At 41.2% G+C, this 21415-nt stretch overlaps 1 long non-coding RNA gene across 1 annotated transcript in view; it reads left to right on the top strand.

Annotated features, from left to right (window-relative positions):
- Window positions 1-21415, top strand: part of LOC102385221 — a 66825-nt gene that overhangs the window by 22397 nt on the left and 23013 nt on the right. Inside the window, exon 2 of the long non-coding RNA XR_001358692.2 lies at window positions 6540-6602. This is a non-coding gene — a long non-coding RNA (uncharacterized LOC102385221). The remainder of the gene's footprint in view (window positions 1-6539; window positions 6603-21415) is intronic.

The following is a 21415-nucleotide window of genomic DNA, read 5'->3' as shown; positions in this document are numbered from 1 at the left end:
TCCCTAGCTCCTCTCTATATTATCATCTTTGGATAGCCATCTTCTGCCTGCAAAGTACTGCAGCAAGTTAGTTTAGTAAAAATCATTTTCTAGGAATGGGTGTCCTGTTCATTTGGTAGCTGTAGAACCAGAGATGCCCTACGTAGTACTGCTATATTTTGAAGTTTTGTAGCTATGACATTCTAGAAAATATAGAAGAAGAAAGGTGTTTTGTTTGTAATATCTTTCATTGGACCAACTATATAGTTGGGAGAGACTGTCTTTTGAGATAGAAGCATCTCCTAAGTTGTCTTTCTCAGCCTGCACAAAGGTGATGCTTCATTTTGCTTAGTGCTGTACCAAGACATCATTTAGAGTGCCAGTCATGAACAGCAATAAGTTCAGTATACCTAAAAGAAGCACTACCCTATCTCATTCTGTCTTACTGAGGACTGAACGACTAGACATTAGAGTTAAAATCTGGGACTGGGGGAGGGGAGAGTGAGGAAGCATTCCAGGGGTTTTGGTCGTACTTCCAGTTTCTCCTTGCATTCAAAATTAATGTCAGGTTGAGATCTGCATGCACACACATGCTTTCTATTTAAGCCATAGAAATATGAATCATAGTCTTCACACAGCATCTGAGGTTGTTTTTCCTTGGTATGTCCACAAGAAAATATCATGTGTCCCTCTTGTTCAGACATTTGCAGTATGTAGAAGGGTGAAGAGCCAAAAACAAAGCTATAGGCTTAAACTGGGACTCTCTTTTGTATTTGCAGCTTTAACGTTGGAGTTACTATTTCTTTAATATTTGGTGGTCCTCTGCTACGTTCAGTTTTTTACAACAATGGAATCCTGCTTGAGCAGTAGACATGGTGCTAAAATGAAAAAAAAAACCATGATGAAAGTTGTCACTTAGTGTTAGGACTAAAGAAAGAATGGTGTGTTTCAAACACTTTTGCTTTCTGGCCTGGAAGAGGAAGGATGCAAAGCTAACTAGGTCAGTATTGGAATGTAAGGATAACACTGCATTCTCAAGAATTATATCCATGCATCCAAACATCTGGGAATCCTGATTTTTATCGTTTTTCAACCCTCCCCCCCCAAAAAATAAACAAACAAAAACAAACCCAAAACAACAAAAATTAAACCACCACCAACAGCTCTCTTCTCAGTAAGTATGTTAGAAAATTCAAGTGATTTTCAATGTTTGCAACAACTGATGACTTCAGAAACTCCATTAGAAGAAAATGCTGAATAGCTTAAAAAGCTGTTACCTAATGTTTACTTTGCTATTCTTCAACCATGTGCATTTCATTTGGCTGATCTACATCATTAAAAATGGATGAAGAGAGGGTGTTTTTCTGTAAGTGGAACCAAGGGAAAATGGGGTAATAAGACTACTGACCAGTTAATGCTGACTTGTCCTATGTCAGCCTCTGCAGTAGGGTATAATTGATAGGGTCATTAATGTTTTGTTAGGACATTGGTTTCACCTGGGGGACCAAGTAATAAACAAGCTGAAATGCATTCATCTCTTGAACTTTTTTTCATATGCAAATGCAGCAAGTTGTTACATAAGCATTAAATGCTCATTTTCTGTGTCATAGTGTAGTTTTTCCTGTTAGGTTTTATCTTCACTGAAGTGGGAGGAAAGGAATAAGTAAAGCATATTAGTTATCCTTCTGTAATAACAAGTGGAAGCGAGCACTAGATTTTTATTTCCTGGGTAGTGAGGAGGGCATCAAGTCACAAGCAGTGGGTATAGTATTGAACTTGTATAGCTACTCCACAGTAAAAACTGGAGCAGTGTGGGGTGAGGCAGGCTGCTGTGACCCTGCTTCAAGGCTCCTGGAGCTTTGCTACAGTGGTCTCTCCTTCTCCTTGCCCTGGGTCATCCCAAAGAAGTACAAGGAGCAGAGGCTATTCTTCTGTGGGGGAGAACTGAGAGGGTTCACCATTAGAGAATGCCCCCCCTTCCTGCCAGTAAGCTGGTGGGATAGAGATGCACTCTCTTGTGGCGGGAACCCTCCGTGGTGTCAGTGGCATCTGCTGTTTTTCAGCAGCTGCAAACTGCCACCTGACAACCTGGCCCCTTCCACGCAGGGAGGGGACAGGCTGTCAATTAATGGGCTCCCCTGAGGGCAGGGGTAGCTTAGGGACCAGTCCTTGTGCCCCCTGTGAAGCTCTTCAGCAGTGGGAGTGGGGGAATGTCTGTACAGTCCAACCCCTGGACTGTTTTTCTACCAGAAGAAATTCCTTCCATTAGAAGTAAACATTTCTGTGTAGCTTAATTTTGCTTGTTGTTTCATAGCCTGTGAAGCTTATAAGCTAGATAGTAATGGAACTTTTTGGTACATAAGGCAAAATGACTATACCAATATGTTGTATCAGATAACATTAGTAATAGATAGACCATTTCCATGTGCTTCATTGGTTTTGATATGGACCTGTAATTGCACATTAGCTGTCTCTATTTAGTTATATGAAATTAATTACAGAGGTAAGCAAATCATTTGTCATGAAGAATCTGGGAAACTTAGACTCTTTTCCTGTTCACAAAAAAAATTGGGATTTAAATCACTTTCCTCAAACTTGATATTTGGTCTGATGTACATTTTATAATTGTATGGATTGATTGAATAGCAAGCATCTGATATGTGCCTTTTGGAATCAGCTGTAATGTGTTCAGTTTTGATGGGTATACTAAGTTGCACTGTAATGTTTCTTTTCTTTGAACACAGAGATGTAAATGTGGCAGCATTTAGTGATTCTATAGAGAAGTTCTTAAAGTAGCTCTGACTATTTACAAATTATTTGTTCCAGTTAATTTATATTTGATAATTTTTTGAAGTCTTATCCATTGCTTTGCGCAGTCCTGAGTGCTTTTTGGCACATTGTGTATTGAAATAAACTTTTGAAAAAAAAACAAAACCATTTTTTGCGTGGAAACTGCCCAAACCTCTTTTATCGTAGTTTTAACACACACACACACACACACACACACACACACACACCCCCACCCCACCACCCCCCCCCCCCCCCCCCCCCCCCCAGTTTAAGAGAAATATAGGATGTACAATATATTTGACATACGTGTGTGACTGATTCTCTTTTTCCTTTTCAGGATGTTGTTTGGGGATTAAACTCTTTATTTACTGTAAGTAGGCAATGCTTTGCACATAAATTAGTCTCCGCTCTCAAGTGTGTTTTTTTTTTTTTGTTTTGTTTTGTTTTGTTTTTGTTTTTGTTTTTTTTTATTTTACCTGGAATGGACCTGATTCATGGTTGCTTAAAGTTAATGTTAGCATTACCACTGATTTTACTGATCATTAAATTGTTCCTCTGTGAAACATTTCTTTCTTTTGTATAGGTAACCTTGCGGCTTATACAGAAGAGCATGTACTGCTTTTTGGAATTATTTTGCACAGAGCCATAAAGCCATGAAGGGACCTTTGCTAATGAGTAGCTTAGGCTTTGTGGAAACCTTCCCCCCCCCCCCCTCTTTTTTTTTTTTTTTTAATTGGTGTACTGTGTGACAGGTGGCTATGATTTGCATTGCTAGAACTTCAAAAGATTTCCTTTTTTGGATAAAGGGATAAATGCTATCACAGCATAGGTTAACAATTAAAAAGGGAGGAAATTAAACACCTGTTTGAAGATTTACCTCGGCCCCTGAATAAGAATAAACACTAATCTTGCAAGGAAATGAGAATAATCCACGTGGGCTCCCATCTGTCATCTGCCACCCTCCTCTCTTGCCTGGGGATCTTCTGAACACACAATAAATTATTTCCCTCTTACAGCAGTGGCAGGGTGTTAGCAGTTCCTTTGCCTTCTCTGATTTGTGTGTAGCATATTATAGGGTATCCTTGGTGTTTTGGGTATTATGACTAGTAGCTGTAGTTGAATGTGAGGATTTGAAGTGGTGATTTGGGGATTCTGTGGGTAAATGACAATGCAGGAGACTGGACTCTGTGGCCCTGGAGGCCTCCGAGTCCAGTATTCGATGTCCCAATCAAATAAATTAGCAGGTGTAGAAAGACTGCATCTTTTGGTTTTTGTTTTTTTTTTTTACCAAAGGAAGCTGCCTAGGGCAGCTGGAAAAAGTGGTAGTACCATTGTAACCCCCCCCCCTCCCCCCCCAAAAAAACAAACAAAAAAACAAAAAAAAACAAAACCCCAGGACTAATGGCAGAAACAGGCAACCAGAAACCTGAATAGTTATCTCTGAATAGTTTCTTGACTCTAGACTTGCAGGTCAAGGCATGATAAGATCTGATGCATGATCCACACAATTGCGCCTCCTGCCAAGCTGCACATGCACGGCAGGAGGCTTCATTGTTGGATCCAACATCGGATCCATTCACACCTTATTGATGGTGCAGGGGGTACTGCCTGCACCAGCGTGTAGCAAACTCCTCCTGCTGCTAGAAGACCTGTTGCTCTCAGCCATGGGGGGTACATGTAGCCCCACGTTCAGTTAACAGCTTGTTAAGAGAGCCACAAAGTTATCATCATGGAACCTAGTTTTCCATCCACAGTGGAAAACCACAGAATCTGTGTTTTTCCATGATCTACAGAAAGCGTGGTGGCGTCCTGTGATGAACAGTGCCATTTCTGCTCTTTATTTTTACTGTGGTTTTTGCCTCTGTCAGTCAACAGCAGAGGGAGGGAGGGGAAGCAGAGGGGGTACGCTGCTGATTAGCCGAGAGGCAAAAACCATAGCAAAAATGAGAGAGCAGAAATGGCACTGCTTGCCACAGAATGTCGGTGCACTTTCAGTAGGTTGTGGAAAAATATGAATTTTGTGTACGTTTTAAGCGGAGATTTTCGCCTTTTTCCCATAGAAAACTAGGATGCCTGGTTATTACACACTTTTTTTTGTAGAATAACTTTGTGGCTTATTCCTGGTTTTATCAAGCTATTAATTGATTGAAAGTGTAGTTGGATCACAACTTGGGCCGCATCTGTGTGTTATACTTAAGCAACTAATAGAGGTTTGCCCTCCCTTCCTTCGAAAAGCTGTTTTTCCGGAAGGTGGGTGATTGTCAGGCAAAGACTGAAGAAGGGAAAATAAAAGGGAGATGCAGCCAATCTCACAGTCTGGGCTTTGATTTACCATCTCCTCCTTCAGCCTAGGCTTGTTTCCTCCGTGCTTATCTCAAACGGAGGGAAGGAGCTGGATCTCTGAATTGCTGGTGCTACTACCAGAAATAGTTTTGTTCTCCTGTGTAGAAGTCTACAGAGCCCAGGGCAGCTGTACCCTTTAAGGGCTACTGAGGCTTAATGTTCTTAGATATAGCCTTTTAAGGTAAATTGAATGAAAAATATATTGGGGAGCCTTTACCACCTCAGTGCAGAGTAACTTTATTTATTTTTTAAATAGTCCTTCATTGCATTTTAAATGACTAAAGCAAGGTGAATCCATTTGAGAAGACAAAAAGTGCAGTCAGCAATAAGAGTGTATGTAAATTGATTCACTGTAAGACCATCTGGTTATGCACAACAAATTGCAGGGATTTATAATGTCCTTTAAGACCTATACTTTGCAACCTCCATTTTTGTATTTCCCCTATGCTGCTCTTCAGAAGTTTGAGGGGTTTTTGTTTTGTTTTGCTTTCTGGGTTTTTATTGGATTTAAGTAGGGGCTTTTTAGGGGGCGTTACAGTTTATTAAGCTTTAAAATGATGGCTTAAGCTTGCTTCTGGAAAGTAAGTAGGTAGTTAAGATTTTTTTTAATTTTATTTTGTTTTGTTTTTGAGGGAAAAAGACAATTTGGAAGTATGTGCTAAAATTACCATACAGATTAATTACTGTTGAAGCAAGTCTCAGGGGCAATGGTGTGAGCCTTTCACACTTGTAAAGTCATGGCACTTCACTTTTTATAGATGTTTATAGAAGTAGTGACACAATAGACTTGAATCCCAGAGAAAATGATCTTTGTTTCCATAGTGATTGTTCATGATTTTTTATGATAACACGGTTTTTTGTCAGCTTCTTGTCCCTCAATTTTAACAATATGAAGTACAGTGGTCATGCAAATTAATGCACTGGGATCTGTACTAGTGGTTCACATTTAGATGTTGTGCAGGTGTTGCCAGAAATGAAACTTCTGTTTGCAGCTTGAATATGGCAGCAGCAGGTTCCAGAGAGATTCTTCTACCTGCAGCGCTAAATATCTTGTGGGCCTGTCTTTCTTCTAAATCCAGGTTTTCTGCTTTTTACCAGAATCATTAGTGTTCTGCCCATTGATACATTGGATATTCGTTGAATCTCAGATTGTTTTGCTGAGTGTCCTTCAGAAGTTGCCAAATTGTTTCCAGACAACCAGTGAAAGGAAAAGCCATCAATTTAAGTAGTGTCTAGGTTCTTTTGGCATACACTTAAGCAGTGATTGACTTAACCAAATTAGTTTTCATTTGCACCAAGTAGGCTTTAAACCAGAGACCTGTAAGCATAAAAATGAAAATGTTATTTAATACTTTGCCTCATCTGCTTATTTCATCATATGCAAATAGAGTTGTTTGTATTTAAAAAGTTTTCTGTCTCTTTTACAGGATCTCTTGAATTTTGATGATCCTTTGAATATTGAGGCTGCAGAACACCATTTGCGTGACAAGGTGAGTTGGCATCTTACTCAAAGTATTTTCTTCCTTAACCAGTATACATGCTGTTCTAAATCAGTATCTTAGTCTTCCAGCTTTAGGGACTAGTATGACTTGGAATACCAGTAGGCAGGTACCTTAACAAAATATATTCTACTGTAAAAAAAAACAAATAGTAGTAATATGAAGAACATACTAAACTTGTTAGGTAGAATCAAATGCATCCATAGCATTCCATTCTTCTCATCTTTCTAAGGCACTTCCAGAGTCCAGTGTATTCTGTGCACCAGGTGGTGGTTGGTTACTTTAAAGCCGTTATTCCAGATTGATCTAAAATTGTCAGGATCTTTGACAAGAGACCTCCTCCCCCTCTGCCTCCCTCAGAAAGATATCTGTTTCCTACCCAAGTCTCTCACAGCCCCTGCATCGTATATTTCTTATTAAGCCAGAAGCTTGGATGCTTTTAAGAATTCTTAGCAGAAGTCCTGTTTTTGTCAAAATATTTCCTCGAGTCAAGTTTTTTTTTTACACAGTATGACCTGGACAATTCAAATATGGGACTTAATACTTACGTAGTTTTTCAAATTTTCAAAATTAACCACTAACTCAGAGTATAACGAAAAATTTCAGTTAATAAGTCTGTTTGCCTACAGGTCTATGGGGATGAGTTAATACTTTTGATATAGACCATAGATAGTCCTGTTGACTTATTTCTTAGGAAAAAGTAGGTAATTTCTTCTTTTGTATGGATCACAACATCTTGTTCATTACATTATACAGAGATATGATCTAACTCAGCTAGTTCAAATAAAAATAAGGTGGAGGGTTAAGGAATATACATACATTTATTTATGAATCCTTTACATCCAGATTTCTTTTATAAGCCTTTGCGTGAGGTTGACTTGGCAAGTTATATACAGCTTCAGCTTCCTGTTTCACCTTGAACAGTCAAGCTTGAAGGGTTTTAGAGCTCTTATGGTTTAAATATTTTAGTCTCCGGGTGTTCCTGTTCAAGTTGAGCGTAGTGATTAATGTGGAATAATCCTTTAAATAATGATGATTGAAATACTTCAGTTAAACCAAGAAGGCAGTCAGCGGTTTGAATTCTGTAACAGAAGTGACAGCTTAGTTTTCATACTTCTAGACATTCATGATATAAGAAGATCTGGTACTTTAACAAATATGTCCAGTTTGGTATTCATTTATTTGGTTGGTTTTTTTTAAGTTTTGGAAATGTTTTGGGTCCATCTCATGACCTGATTTTCATTAAGGAATTTGTTTCCTTGGAAATATAGTATCTTTTGAGGTAAGGATACTATGGAGCGTCCCTAGACAAAAAAAAAAAAAAAAGGAAAAATTAGCCATAAACAAAAAAAAAAAAAAAAAAAAAAAGGGCAGATAGAGAAAAAGAGCCACTGCAACAAAGACTGAGTCAGCCAAATTCTTTCTTCTTGTGCATTTTAAGACTGAATTGGTCACAAAGATTGAATCTGTGTAAGCCTTGCGTGGGCCATTAGGATGCACTGTCAGTAAGGATGTAACTTGACACCAGCTTATTACTGGTTGTGAAGTGCCAAAAGAAGAGAAACCAGTTTGGCTGTTGGATATTAAACTGATTTTTACAAGGAAGTCCTGTCACATCAGAGATTAAAAAGGTTTCTTTAGATGGTAGCAGTCTTGAAAATAGCCTGTCAAGTTAAATTTTAGAATGAAAATAAATTGATTTTTCCTCTTGCATCTGAAGTAGATAATCTTATAAAACATATTTAATTTTTTTCTTCAAAGTAATGTAAATAAATAAATACATAAGTAAGTACATTTCTTACTTTAATATATTTGACTGCCTGTTAGCAGTTGCATGTTCAGGTCTTTTTTTATCATGTTAATATATAACACAATGTGGAGGCACCTTAGTAGGTTTCCTGCTGCCTGTGGTATAACTACTCTGAGAACATTCTGATGGTGATGCATTTCACTGGCTACTGTAAATGTACCCTAAAATATCTTTGCTTCAGATAAACATTTTATTGTGCTTCTTTTTAAAAAACTCATAGCATGCTGTCTAGGGTTTGTGGTGGTTTGGTTGGTCTTAAATATGAATGTCTAGTGTAATGTATATGCTCGTCATTAAGGTAACTTTGCAATGTTCTGCCCTGTGTCATAATTTGTATTTAGAAATATTTTCCTATTAGACCACTGAGAACTTTATTGAATAATTTTCATCAAGAGGACATGCATTCAGTGTTAAGTATCAGCCCTAGAGTTGAAATAAATATTTCAAGAAAAGAGCTTTTTGTAAGTGTTTTGGCTTTCAACAGCAACAGAAATGAACCTCAAGCATTCACTGTGACTCTCTAGAGGAAGCAAGTATTTCATGGATGTCACTTCATTGGACTCAAATGTGAAGTGCTGAGATTCTTTTGTTGCTAATCTAGACTAAATCTTCCTTCCTATTATATGAGTATTATCAGCTAATTAAAAGCCTGTCTCTAGTTATTTAAGTTGAAAAGCTGAAGTTCATGACTCATTAGGCTGGCTCATGTCAAAAAGACAGTCTGTCTTTTAACAGATTCTGGAAAAAAGGTATTTTAGTAGTTACGTTAAGTCTGTAACGCTCGAACCCTTAATATTGATTCTTGGACAACTTGTAAATTACACTGTAGGTGTAAACAATACATTGGGCACCTTTGAAGTAAGTAAACTGCTCCAAGGTTTATCTGAGGCTAATTTGTATGAAGTGAAAAATGAACTTTTCCAGCTAGAAGATCTTATTCCACCCTCCAACTCTCCTGTGAAATATGAATTTACATTTCTACCTGGCAGAAATTTTACAAACTTTACATTCTCCTATGCCTGAAGAAGGGTGTGTGTACCTGAAAGTTTGCAACTAAATAGAAACATTTTTTTTGCAACTATCTAGTTGGTCTAATAAAAGATATGACCTCTAGTGCACTGACTGCTTGTTTTCTTAGACCAACATGGCTATGACCTTTATCCCTGATGCATTGGGCATTGCATTTGTATCTTATTTCTGGTCTGAATGCATGAGGCTTCAGCTTCCAGCTCTGGGGCCTTTTCAGCTAGATTAGGTAGCTCTCAATTATCTAATTATTTTTTATTTGTAGCTTTGTAGACCATGATCTTTTCACTGTTTAAAGAAGATAGAACTGCGTTGTGTACCTGTATAAGGCACTTGACAAATCTTGCATCATTCTATAATTTTCCTGAATGCTTTACAATTACTCAACACGCTTTTTCAAAGTATGGATAGCATATCTTAGACTAAGCATTCCAGAACTAGTCTTTGTGGGCACTTTTACACATGTTCTGGGGGTCGGGGTAGGGTTCCAAGAGCCGCACCAGTTAAAGCTCTGCAGCATTATGTGTATTGGCATCCCCATGCTTCAAAATGGCAGCAGTGGTGCTTGAACTAAAGCTTGTTTAACAAGCTTTAGGTTAAGCACCCCCACTGCCTTTTTGAAGCACAGGGACACTGATATATGAGATGCAGAAACTGGCTGCAATGAAGTAATTACCATACTTCAGCAGCCTGTGTGCTTGTGTATAAGCACCCTATGTTGTCATTTCCAGAGATGATACTATCTCCTTACACTTGCTTGATATTTCCCTACTTATGCATCCAGGGATCACATTTTTCCTTCCATTGCAAGCTCAGAATCAACTATCTATCACAAAGTCCTTTTCACATTCTGCATTCCAGAACACTGGCTCCCATTTCATCAGTGTGACCTGCATCTACTTTATTGCATTCCTAAAACATTCCTAAAAAACCATATGGCTTTCTGAGCAGGTTAGTCTCTATGGCAGGTGTGGGTAATTATTTCAGCTGGAAGGCCACTTAATGAGTTTTAGTGAGCTGTCAAGGGCCACAAGGGTAGCCCTGCCCCTTGACAGGTGCGCAGACCCCCTCCCCCCCTTACCTTTGCCACTGGAAGTCCCTGCCCTTGCCCTCTGAAGTATTCCTTTTGGGAGGGGAGAGTTGCCATCTTGGAACCAGAAAAAAAACAAATCGTACACCAAGTCTAAAACCTACTATAACATAGTTCAATTTTATTACAAAAAATGTCTTTTGCCATGATTTTTGTTTGGGTACTGTATATAAAGATGATTTCATAGTATCTCAAAAATAGTCTTACTTCTGTATATTGTGTGTAGGGTGTGGCTTTGTGCGTGTGTGTGTGTCTGTGTATGTGGTTGGGTGTGGGGGGTGTATGTGGTGTTTGTGAGGGCGTGTAGCTGTATGTGTGGCAGGGGCATAGAGTGTGTTGCAGGAGTGTATGTGGGGGTTCTGGGACCAGGGTGTGGGGTTTGTGGGGTGGGGCGCACGAGTGCCAGGAGCTGCTTGTGTGCCACAGGGAGCCCTGTGTGGTAGAGGCGGGCTGGCTAGTTGCACTCCTTGCCACCACATACGTTACTGGCCAGAGCCATATCCAGCTAGGCAGCAATGCCTGCATGGGTCGCAAGCTCCCCAAGTGCCTGCTGCTGCCACTGGCAGTGAGGACTGCACTACAGGGGGAGTGTGGGCAGGGTGTTGGGACCCCCCTACACCCATGCTCTCTTCTCCCACCACCTCCCTTGGAGGTGCTTCACTCTCCCACCAGCCCCATGTTCCACACTCCTGCCCAGCTGTAGCACCCCCTGCCCCTATCTCCACTGCTTCTCTACCTGTTGCCTGGAGTAACCACTGCATGAGGGAGACAAGGAGGAGCCAGTGGAGGCCAGGGAAGCTGAGCAGGTCCCCCGGTGGCTGCAGCAGTGGCAGCAGCAGCCCCACCGGAAAGCTGCGTGATGGTGGAGCCAGGCCCTTCCAAAAGGGTCTCACAGCACCCTGGTTGAGAATCGCTAGTTGAAGCATTGCAGAATAGCCTATATGATAGTAACTGTTTTGACCATATGAATTAACAATATCAATAACACTCGAGGATTACTGATCTTAGTTTAATTGATTCTGATATTATGCATTTAACTACAGCTGTTGGATTTTAAGGAGTAAAATAATTCTTCCCCTGTCTCATATTGCAATGCCTACTTGTTTACTTGCTTACACATGTGTCATATTTAAGTACTTTTTGGCCAAAGTACTTAATACTTGACAATATCAATTAACAATATCAAAGTAGTGGGTTCTGAACCTGCTCCACTGAGCCAGTAAATATTTACATTTTGTTGACTTTGTATTCTAAAAATGGAATATATGCTCTTGCAGCATTTTCTACTGTGTACACAGCTAAAGTTCGAAAGAAATGAACAAATGAGTTCAGTTGATTCTCTTTAGACAGAGGAAGGTACATAGATGATTGCTTGGAATGCTGTAATATTTTTGGTAAATTCAAAGGTTGCATTTTGCTGGTCTAAGATTTTTAGTGTAACGTGTATCCTTATGAAACAAGGTGAGGTAGAAGTAGGTTTGGGGTTTTTTTTAATAATCAACTTTCTGTTGTAGCATTTGTACCCACCATAATCTGGGTGTAGCCAATGATTACTAATCTTAGTTTAATTGATTCTAATATCATGCATTTAACTACAGGTGTTGGATTTTAAAGGAGTAAAATAATTCTTTCCCCTGTTTCATATTGCAGTGCCTACTTGTTTACTCACTCACCTGTGTCGTATTTAAGTACTTTTCGGCCAAAGAAACCTGAGTAGTAGTTCTGTGAGAATCGGGAAGTATTCGATTTAGATTCGGCTGATTCGGAAGACAGTGATTCGACTGGGAGATTTGGATCACTGTCCTGAATTGATTTGGCCGAATCAGCTTTGGAAGATTCGGCGCTGATTTGGAGAGACTCTGATTTTTGGATCGGCCAGGGAGAGGAAGGAACAGCCAGTTGACTGCAGGTTCTCCTGAGGCTCCTTTGGCTATACCTGCCTCTCCCCAGGTCGGACGAGCTGTGGGAGAAGCCCCCGTGGCGGCCCGGCCCGGCCCCATCTTCCACCCAGCCCCAGCCTGGTCCTGGCACTTTTTTTTTTTATATTTAAAAAAGCCCCATAGTCGCTGGATGCAGGAGCCGGGACTGGGGCCTCTGGGGACTCGTGGCAGAGCCCCCTTGCACAGTGGGGGACAGCAGGGATTGCCCCCCTGCTTGGCAGCTGTTGCATTGCGCAGGTGCAGTGCAGCTCAGCAGGGTGCTGTGTGCTGTCTGGGAGCTAGGGCTGAGTGGTGCTATGAGCCCTCAGACGTCAATCGCTGCTGCCAGAACCGGTAAAAGCAGGGCTTTTTTTTAATATGCCTGGAGGCTGAGCCGTTCAGTGAATGGGTCCGGGCAGGGCAGCCATGGGGCTCCTGCAGCTCCTCTGGCTGTGCCTGCCTCTGTCCCAGTGGGGGGAGCTGCAGGGGCTCTGCCTTGCTGCCTCTTGCCCCGCGGGGTGGGGGGTGCGCGCAATGCCAACTCACCTCACTCTGGGTGGCAACAGGGCATAGCTGCCGCACCTGCATCAGTGCTGGGAGCAGGGGCTCTGCCCTGTTGCTGCTTGCCAGGCAGTGTTGAAAAGTGCAGGATTTGAGCACAGCGGCACTGGGAGCGGGGGCTATGCCCTGCTGCTGCTTGTCCCCTTCCATCTGAAGTGAGCTGCACCTGCATCCCACCCCACCCTCTCCCCACTGCGCCAGCTGGACAAGCAGCAGCAGGGCAGAGCTGCTGTTCCCAGCAGGGCAGTGCCCGCATTCCACATGCCCCAGTCCCTCCCTCCTCCCCCAACCCCAACAGACTTACCAGCTGGAGGCAGTTGTCAGATGCCTGTTTAGCCTATGGCCAAATCTCTGAATCCGCTGAATGTTTTCCGAAGCTGCTTCCAAATCTATTCAGAGCTTTTACTTGGTCTCCCAATTCGATTCGGATTCTGAGATTTGGTCCCCAAATTGGGCCAAATCTCCTCCAAATCAAATCAACTACTGAAGCGTCGCACAGCCCTACCAAGTAGTGTTTTGTTCATGTATTCCTGTTTTAAGAGATGGACAGAAAAGAAAACTGAGTGTTCAGTGTCTGGTACAGTTACCTGCTATATCATTGTTATAGATAGCTCTGTGGGTAGTTTTTTCTTTTGATAGAGATCTGGAATGTTGCCTTTTGTCAGACTTGTTTTTACCAATAGTCTTGAAATGCCAAAGCTGAAACATTGCAGGAGCAAGATACACTGCAGGCATATCTTAAATACCATTATTCTACTTGCATGAAATCAAAGACCATTTTCAATTAGATCTTCCTTGGTATAATTGTATCTTCGCAAAGGATTTTAAAGCTCTGGTTTCACTGAATGCCTAATGTTTATGATACAGAACACAAGAGTATACGTAACAGAATGAATGTCAGAGGTGACCACATCAATGTCATTCAAACTACAGTAAACTAATCACTTGCCACCAGATGACTTCTGACATGCTTTTTGTGGCTGCTCCCTGCAGCCAGAGCAATAAAAGCTACCATTTTATTGAGCCTAACAAGTGTCATCCAAATGGTATTGTTGAGAGCATTTAGTTGCTCTTACAAACAGTTGCCCGATAAACAACCTGAAAGCCTGAGATCTTATGGCAAATTGTCAGCACTAGGACAGGAGCTCTCAGAAGCTGTGGTGTGTGTGTTCATATTCTTCCCTGTCCTTGTAATCTTGTGCTTCTGTAAACGTTGTTTTGTTTTTTTTTAAACTTATACTTTCATCTTCAATGGCTGGGTCACATGTTGGGGCAGCAGTTAACCTGTAGCTACAGGTGCAGCAGAGTCTCTCTTAACTGGGTGCACCTACACATGCTTTTAATGTGTAACAATAAACTCCAGTGCATATCACGCTGGAGTTTCTTGCTCCCAAGTACTGTATTTACACGTGTGCACGGAACCATAGCATGTTGAGCTGGGTTGGGCCAGCCCTAGCTGGCAGGGTGTCCGGGGGTCAGCCTGCCAGCCCAAGGCTGCTCTGACCCAGCTTAATGTGCTGTGGAGGGGCTGGCTGGGCACAAGGGTGCTTCAGTGCAGGGTTTGCCGGCAGGCAGCCCCTACACTAAAGAACCTTTGTAGGGGCAGCCAGCCCCGTCAGGAGTTAACTAGTTTACTCCACCCTAATAGCTCTGCATGTATATCCTAATAGCGCTGCACATACAGATGCCAAGAAGTTTACTGCGGAACTAATGAGGCAACTGCAGTAAACGTCTTTTGTAGATGAGCCCACATTAACACCATAGGTTGGTCTCCTTCTGTGGTTAATTCAAGCCTTTGCTAGGATGTCTGTGGCCCAGAAGAGATGTGGGATAGGGGATATGAACAAATGAAGGGTTAAAAAAAAATAAATTCTTGGAATATAGCTTGTCCTTGGTTTTCAACCCCTCCAAACCAAATTAAACCCACATCAGGCAAGTGAGCCTTTAGAACTCTGGTCTTCCCGGTGATTTTTCAGGTTTCTCTTCTTCATGTACTGTTTGATCCTTCTCTCTTTTGGATTGGTAAAAAGTAGTCAAACACATTTTTTTTTCTTTTTTTACAAGAGAAAAAATACTTTAAGTTGGTCATTCAAGACTTTTCTTCATAGAGCAAAGACTGGACCAGTATTATTCTAATACTCATTTGGCATAGACTGGCTGGTGCGCAAGTCTTTCTTCATGGGGTCCAAGCATTTGATAGATTTCTCCTTGGAATTTTAACTGTTCTATAGGGACCCCTGTAGAAGCAGTGATACCAGTGTATTACACCATTTGGACTAGTTACCAATTCCTGGCAATTCTACATTTTGGGTTTTTTTCCATCAAGTAACGGTATCTCTGGCCAGTCTCTGGCAAGCATTGTTTGGTGACAGGCCACCCATATAACTTCTCTATTAACCTCTGCATATTGTAACCAGATCTTCCAGTAGGCTACTACTGCTATCTTCAGAGGAGTTTACTGGTGTCCTCTTTGGGATCTGGTCCATATCTAGGTTATCTTTTAATACATGGAAAAGTTGTAGCCCAGTAGTTGAAGGAAAGATTTAAGAATTGTATGTGTTTTCTGGGAACTCCAAGTATTTGTCTTCTAGAAACTCCACGTACTGGATATTTAAATTGTTTCCAATGTGGTGGTACAGCACAATTTTTTTTACAAATGTTCCTGATTAACAGTGGAATTCCCAGATTTAGGAACAAGATTATTTTTTATGGCATTGAGGGAATTCAAGCCCTTTTGAGCTTGAAGAATGATTCTCCCAAGAAAGTAATCAAACCTTCTAGAGCTGCAAGCAGTGAAGAAGCGCTGAGGGTTGTGTGTGTATGTTGTCAGCCTAGTTGATAAAGCACCAAATGAACAAAGTAGTCCTAATATGGTCTCGTGTCCTCTCGGCACTGGCACCACTTTAATTTGCCTGGCCCCTTGCCTTCTTCGGTGGGACTTATTTAATTCATCACAACTTCTCATCATCCATATTTTCTACAAGCCTACATAGAGAAACAAAGTCAGAGTTCTAATTTTATGTCAAACAGCAAGTAATCAATTTTGCATTTTCTGCTTAAATCAGGGGTGTCAAACTCATCTGGCCCCAGCTAGATGAGTGGCCTGAGACTAGTCTGTGGGATGGATGAACAGCGTAGGGCCTGAAGCAGCCCCAGGTCCTATCTTCTTCCCTCTTCCCCCCTCCCCCGCCACATCCCCCTCTCCCATCAACAGTGTGCCAGATGCAGCAACTGCTCTGGCCTAATCCATATTAGAGACATGCTCTTTGACTTGCACTGCACATAGTGCCCCCTCCAGACCAGCTGGAGTGAGTGCCACATGTCTTGGGTCCCAGTCCAGCCAGATCTAATGTGCAGGGCCAGATGATATGGCATGTCTTTGACACGACTCTGTTAAATCAGTGCCAACTACTTTAATGTTTACTTTTGATTACTGTAGTTGTTATTTAAGTAAACTATAACCCATTGTTGCTAAAGCTTTCCACTTTCTGCATTAAGTGTAGGCTTAGCTACTAAACTTTTGTTTTGAAGATTTTTTTCATAAGTTTACATTTAGACTAGTGCAGAAATAAATTGTTCATGAGATTTTATACAACTTGAAGAAACAGTCCCATAATGCAAAATTGTTTCACTTAAGACCATGATATTTTTGTAACAGGCTTGCTTAAGCTTTCGGGTTCCAGAAGGCAGCCTGCTTTTGCAAATACAGGTATTCCTCACTTACCATCGTCCTAGGTAACGTTGTTTTGTTATTACGTCACTGATCTATTGAAGAACGTACTTACTTAAAGTTGCACAATGTTTGGTTATAACATTATTCGGCCGCTGCCTGCTAGTAGGTAACTACTGTGATGCAATTGGATTTGCTTAACATCGTTTCGCTTTAAGTCATATTTTTCAAGAACATAACTGTGAAATTAAGCGAGGAGTAACTGTAGAAAAGAGCTCTAAAGAAGTCAGTTTTCTTGATGCTTCTTCAAAGAGTTTGGGTGGCTGTTGGCCCATTAATAGTGTGATGCCCTTTTGTAGATCTGTTCTTGATCTGCTGCCACTGCTGGTCTTAATGGGGTCCTATACACATGCAGGGAGGCTGCACTGACTTGCTGTCAGCTGGAATGTGGTAATTACTGCGCTCCAGAAGACTCCAGCATCACATGAAAAATGGCAGTGGGCTTTGTTCGAGCTTTAATTCAAAGCATCCCACCACCGTTTTTTCAGCTCAGGGACACTGATGCACATGATGCTCCTGGCACTTTTAATTAGTGCGACACTCAGAGCTGTGCTAATTAAAGTGCTGCTTCCCAGAGCATGTCTAAATGCCCAATGCTTCCTTAGCTAGAAATAGACATTGCATTTGTCCCTGGACAAGTTTTGTCTGTTTGTCCTGGAAGAGAAATATCCTGAAATTTGGTATGTACACACACCACCCTTTCAATCAGGGTTTAGTGAGCAACTGAAAGCACAGCCGCTTTTATGCAATTAATTCAATGAAATACTCTTAGGACAACTGTTCAGACACACTTTGCAGTGTCCCAGGACACGCATTCTTAGCACTTTTGTATTTGGATTATATACATTGCTAACTAAAATAAAGGGAGAAAAGTCATGGCTACTAAATGCTAATATATTGCTAAATGAAATTTTAAGGATGTAAATTGGATGCTTTTGAGAGTCTTGTAAATGTCAAAATAAATGCAAAAAATTATTTCAGAGTATGTTAAATTACTTGGATAATGAATGTACTAACTCAATTAAATATTTTAAATCATAATTTATCCTTGTTTATTGCTGACAGTTATCTAACTGAGGGAGAGTATATATTTAACAACCGAATGGTACTTCATGTAAAAAGATGATATCATGCATTCATACCTAAAGATCAAGAACTGGATCAGGATTTATTTTGATCATCTTGTCCTTCCTCCATTTCCAAATGAGGAAGGACATCTTTGGACATCCAAGATGATGTAGAAATCTTGGAATAGAAAAGGTTGGGAACCACTTTTTTTATAGTATATGACAGCTGCATGAGTAGAGACCTACCAAATTTGGGGTAGTTGCCCTCTGATTTTACAGTCTGAGCACAGTGCTTGGTGCTATTTTTGTGCCCCTCCCTTCCTCCCCGCCCCACACACCCACCTCTGACCAAGGGGCCCCAGAAGTCCTGCCCCTTACCAGATTTGGACAAATGGCCCCAAACCAGGGCTTGCTAATGCATCAATTAATGACTTCCACAGGCTTAATCCCCTGATTAAGGCTATGGTAGCCATTAATTGATGTGTTTTATTAAACAGTCTAGGACATGGTTAATGATGTCCGTGGGTTTGATTAAGCCCACAGAAGCCGTTAACCATATCCTAGACTGGTTAATAACGAGGCATTTAATCGCTTCCACGGGTTTATCAGGGGATTAAGCCCATGGAAACCATTAACTGCTGCATTATCAAGCAGTCTAGCATGCTGTTAACGGCTTCTGCAGGCTTGACCACATGCTAGAAGGGTAGGCAGCTCCTTGCACAACGCTGCCAAAACACATGGGTGCCCTGACAGACAGGCAGCAGTGGGCTGGGCATTTGCAGTGCAGTGCAATGCAAAAAAAAATCAAAGCAAAGAAGTGGGAGGTTGGGCTTCTTTGTAAGCTCCTGGGCTGACTGTGAGCAGATTTCCTCCCCCCTCCCCATTATCCCGGGGAGGATAATGGGGAGGGGGGAGGAATGTGCATCTCCCTGCAAGGGACAGTGAGTGGATCCCTAGGTGGCAGAAGGGCCAGAAGGAAGGCTCCTTCCCCCGAGGTTGGGCTTCTTTGTAAGCTCCTGGGCTGGCTGTGAGCAGATTTCCTCCCCCCTCCCCATTATCCTGGGGAGGATAATGGGGAGGGGGGAGGAATTGTCTCTATTGCCTGTTTTCACCAGGGTACCTTGAAAATTCTTGGCAATACCTTGTTTTTGACCCAGCTTAAGTGGGTGTGGAAATGATCATATTTTATAGGATTTCACAGAAGAGTCAATAGATGGAAAGCTTCTCTGGAAATGAAATATGAACTTTCATTTCTACCCAAGAGAACTTTTACAGTCTTGTCTCTGATGCTTGATGGAGGGTGTTTGTGCCCAAAAGCTGGCAATTAAAGATTTTTTATATTTTTTTTTTTGCAAAAATCTTGTTGGTCTAATGAAAGATATCACCTACCATGAGCCTTGATTGCTTTTTGCTCTGGACCAATACAGCTATAACCTGGATACCTGACTGGAGTCTTGTAGGGACCCTTTAAAGATGCAAAGGTGTGCCTTATTTGGACAGATCATGTATGGCTTAATCTGATCCACTTTGTGCCCACTTTTAAATTTTCTTCGCTGTTGTTTTTTTTTCTATCAAGCACAGAAAATAATGTAAAGAGTGAAAAACAAACTGTTACGTGTCTGAGTTACAAGTAGTATAAAAGTGCAGCACCAGTAAAATAAGATTTTTAGACATATGTTCTTAGATGCCTGACTGCACTTACAGTTCTCATTTAGAACTTACATGTTGAATGACAAAGGGGGAATTGAAGCTTGAAATGATCGATATTGTATAGTATTCTAGATCTTTTAGTCAAGGCATTGTCCAATTTTCTGCTGTCTTTGATTTGTGTCAGAAGTTTGGTGAACCTGTCAGAGCAGAGTTTGAGATGCCATGACTACCATAAGAGGCATATTTGTGTGTTGTGATGCCTTTAGTTCCTTTTGTGTATAGTAACTTTTCTTGCATGAAAAATATTGAAGTAGTTTACCTTAGTGACAGTTTCAGACTTAGTGATCTGTTAGAAAATCTTTTTTGTTCAGTGCTGGAATATCCAGGTTTCCCGTTGCTTACTAAGATTTAACTGGCTGACTGATTTTCTGATTGTAGTTAGTAATTAATTATATCTTTAGGGACTAATGTCTGGGAAGTAGAAAATTATGGAATATAAAACTCTAAATTGTAATGGTTATTGAGCTCTTCACAAAAAAACTAATGTTTTCTTGCAAAATGTTTGCATAGCATTGGCTGAATTAAGTATAAATAAAGACTTTTTCTTAAAACATTTACGTTGTAACCTGTGTATTACAAACATGATTTCTGCCACCCAGATGTGTTTAGAAGATATTTTTGCCAAGGGACGTTCTTTACCATGTGTTTAATGTTACCAAAAGTAACTCTAAACAAGCACTCAGTTTTTTTGGGTGATATTAAATAACTTCCTTTTCTGAATTAAAATGTATCTGAATTCAGAGAAATAGCAGCATGTTCCTCTGACAGTGTTCTTTGGGAGAATGATAAATGCAAAAAAAAGGAAGCATTTAATGTGTAAAGTAAACAAGAGCATGCATGTACTGTTTTTAATCATCAGCGATATTTTCTTAATGGTTTTTATGTTTTTGCTGATAGTTTCCTTTGCTGTAGGTTATTAATTTTGACGTGCTACTATCCCGTTAACAGTTGTGCAGACAACTTAAAGAACAAATAAAAACAATTCCTAAGAAAACGCCTAGATTCCTTAGCTATCTTTTTGCAGTTTTACATGCAAAGAAGTATTTGCCTGCATATGAAGAATTTTGAGCCTGTCATTTAACTTAAAAGTGAGTAACCGTTAAATTATAATGCACCATGACTACTTTCATTTTTTAGTTCAGTCATTTAAAGCTTAGTGATGACTCAAGACAACTGGAAAATCAGTTTCAGAAAAAAAAAAAACATTTTCTGAAAACAAATACTTTAACCGGAACTTGCTCTGATAGGTCTTTTAGAATATGTTTATTGTTTGAGGTGATGCTGAAGAACTAACCAAAACTGGGTCTTTATTGTGCAAGGCATGTAACAGACACAGAGTAACACAGTCTTTGCCCCTGGAAACCTAATCTAAATCAGGGGTTTTCAACCTTTTTAATAAGTGTACCACTTCTGACTTGGTTTCAACCCTTGTACCCCCTTATTTTTTTTTTTGTTTTTAAGGGGGGGTGCAGACTGAGGCACCCGTGGTGAGGGAGGGAGTGGGGCTGGGGCAGGCATTGCACGGGTAGGGCAGGCACAGGATGGAGCCAAAAGTGACTTGTCAGGGGAGGGAGCGGCTCCTGTTACTGCGTACACCCTGAGACTGTATGGAGGGGGGGCGTGCCCTCAGATCTGCTTGTGGGGTGGACCGGGGCTGGGACAATGCCAGGGTCTTCCTGGTAGGGGGCCAGGCTGTGCTCGGGGCAGGCAGTGGCAGCTCTGGGAGCGGGGCTACTGGAGGGGCTGCAGTCATTCCAGAACTCTGTAGCCCCCCCAGCCCCCCTCCCAGTGCTACTGCTGCCCGACCCATGTGCAGCACAGCCCAGCTCCCCCGCAGGGAAGAGCTCAGCACAGCCCCAGCCCACAGCCCCAGCCCACGCAGATCTGGGGG

Source organism: Alligator sinensis, unplaced genomic scaffold (assembly GCF_000455745.1).
Source record: "Alligator sinensis unplaced genomic scaffold, ASM45574v1 scaffold1003_1, whole genome shotgun sequence".
Classification (NCBI taxonomy): domain Eukaryota; kingdom Metazoa; phylum Chordata; order Crocodylia; family Alligatoridae; genus Alligator; species Alligator sinensis.
The sequence above is the reverse complement of the archived record's forward strand: the minus strand, read 5'-3'. Positions and strand labels throughout refer to the sequence as shown.